Genomic DNA, 2791 nt, shown 5'->3' with positions numbered 1-2791 from the left:
TGTTTACTCTTTCGTCTGTTATATCAATTAAAAAATGTATTTATTTGATAATTTTAAGATAACTTAATAAAAACTACTAATAATAATACAAAATGTATGGGTCGAATTAGCAGTATTTATTTATTTACATATATTTGTATTCATGATTAACAAAGCCCCTGGATTTCAAATTTTTGACGTATGAATCAGAAAAGTTGTACGGAGTTAAAAATTTTTTAGTGGCGATTTATGAGCGATCCTTTTGTCCAGTGGCCAAGTTGAGGCGTACCTCCCATATTAAAACGAAATTGCTAAGGTAGAAGCCTCTCTGCACAAGTGAAATTATAGATAGACAACTAAGCTTGTCATTCAAGAAATAAGCGAAAATGAAGTTTGAAAAATCTCTTAAAGCCGTTAAAAATATATCATGGAAAGAGTTAACCAAACATCCCCTCCATTATTGGTCCGAAAAAAACCAAAGTTTGCTACCGAGCAAAATCTCAACATATTTTTGCAAGGATTTCAAAGTTAGTTTTCACAAATTTACATTAAAAATACAATTTACTAAAATTTTTGGCAACAAAAATGTTGCACAGCTTTGCTGCTCTAGGACTTTATTTTAAAGTTTGGAGAAACAACTCTTTCCGAGCACTCTGCTATTCTGTATTACTTTACTCCAAATCATATGTTGTTTCACTTTCTACTAGCTTGTTATGTTGAAGTTTTACTAACACTGTGGTGTCTTCTCCATACGGATACAACTGATAGTACTAATACGCCCTGTAGCACCGCGTGCTACACATAAGCAAGCAAGCAAGTCAGCAAGCTAAAAAGCCACTAACTAGATAGTCAAAAGGCGTCCTGTAAGATCAAGAAACATTTTTTGTTGCTGTTTTTATTTTGTTGTCATGTTTTTGTCGTACATCGTATTACGGAGATGTGCTCTGCTCTGTAATGTTTGCCGAGTTGTTTATAAATTAAGCCAGCTGCCAATATGGCGTGCCTCGACCAGCATTCCAGCCAATTTGTTGTCGTCCAAAAAAGCACGAAACGGAGCAGCAGGCGGTGGAGGGCAGGCAGGGACGCAGCAATATGGCAGCAGCTATCAATTTTAATTAAAATTATATTTAGAAAGCAGCAGTAGAGGCGAGCGGGCAACACAAGTAAAATACGAGCGATTTTATTGAAAAAGCAGAGTAATTTCTTCTTTCACTTTACAAATTTGGCGCTTGTTGTTGTACACCGGTTTGAAAAAATAAAAAATGAAAACACGAAATTTGCTGCAACATGCGCGTTCACTTGGTTTTGGAAAATTGTGCTTTGCCCGTCATGTCGACGAAGAAAAGTGACTTGCAGTCAAGGAACATGCAAGGATACGAAAGGACACGCAATTTACGCGCACACAATTGCAAAAAATTTCGAAAATTTTCCAATGAAACGCATGAAACTATAATATTTATTGAATTCGCTGGCAGCTCAAATAGATAGTAGCTAATAGCATTTTCGCATTTCATGGCAGGCGTGTGAAAGGACATGCGCTGAAATAATATTAATGTTCGGCATGCCGCTGCTGGCCGCTGCCAAGGCGGATCGCTTTAATCAGTCGAAATAAATTTAAGATTGGAATGCGCAGCGACTGGCAGACACACACATATTTTCTACACACACACACCTACACATGTCGTGAGAAAGAATCCTTGCTGCAGCGAAACGAAAAGTTTTCGTTCGTTCCGTGTCGCAATAAATATGTACGTCATAATCATTACGTCCAAGATGGCTCAGCAAAGCAGAAATGCAGTAGATTTTTATGAAATCAGCAATTTGTACAAGAAAAATACTCGCATTTGCTCGGTGACAGGATATTAGAATTGCGTTCGGTGTGTTAGCTGCGAGAAATGCTTGGACAAATAGCGGGAAATTGCATGTGCCAGCAAATTGCCTGTGCTGCCGAAGATCGTTTGTGCGGAATAAGAAGTTTTCGACAAGGAAAATAGAAATGACTGTGAAAGAATTGCCTGCAGAATTAGATGTGAAGATGGAGTAGAAAAAATATTAGCGACAAATTAAAAAAAAATTTTCTATATTTTTCGTTGCACATTTTATTGATTTTTATAAATTTTTTTCTTCTTTGATTTAGTTGCCTATATAAATATCTCGAAAGCATCATTAACGGTAAGAAAAATTACGCCGAAGTTTTTCTATTTTATATATTTTATTTCAAAAACTTTTAGATATGAGTTCCAAACCATTGAAGAACGGCTTGGGATACTTCAAGGGAAACAAAAAGAAAAAATTATTGAATCTTCAAAACTTATCCTTTTTGGTAGTTCCATTTGGACATCAAGGTCGGGGTAATGCAGCTGATAGCGCTTAGCTTGTTGATAATGGCAAGGAGTTCTTACTGTCAATTGCTTTGCGATACTCGAAGCCCCAAATTCAAAAGCTGCTACAAAATATCCACTAACTCGAACATTTTGACTATTGGTACATACTCAAATGGAAGCTTTATATCTTATGAAAGCTTAAAGCTTTCTACTACCAGTTTTTACTTCTGTCGTCTCCTAATATTATTTTACTTGGTATTTGCGAAAACTGACTTTTACTAAAACCTTGACCGTGGAATTAAACAAATATTTAGCGGCTGATAGCCTACCGGTGCCACATTCATGAGAACTCAGACCCTGAAGTCGTTGAAAGCGTCAACACCACGGAAGAGCCAGCTCTTTCTATACTCTACGGGGAAGCCGAAAATGCTATGTCGGCTATAAAGACAAGGAAAATGGCAAACCCCAGTACGGAGGGATTGAAAGCT

The sequence above is a fragment of the Bactrocera latifrons genome, unplaced genomic scaffold (assembly GCF_001853355.1).
Source record: "Bactrocera latifrons isolate USDA-ARS-PBARC rearing strain unplaced genomic scaffold, ASM185335v1 scaffold_22, whole genome shotgun sequence".
Lineage (NCBI taxonomy): Eukaryota > Metazoa > Arthropoda > Insecta > Diptera > Tephritidae > Bactrocera > Bactrocera latifrons.
Note: the sequence above shows the minus strand (reverse complement) of the source record.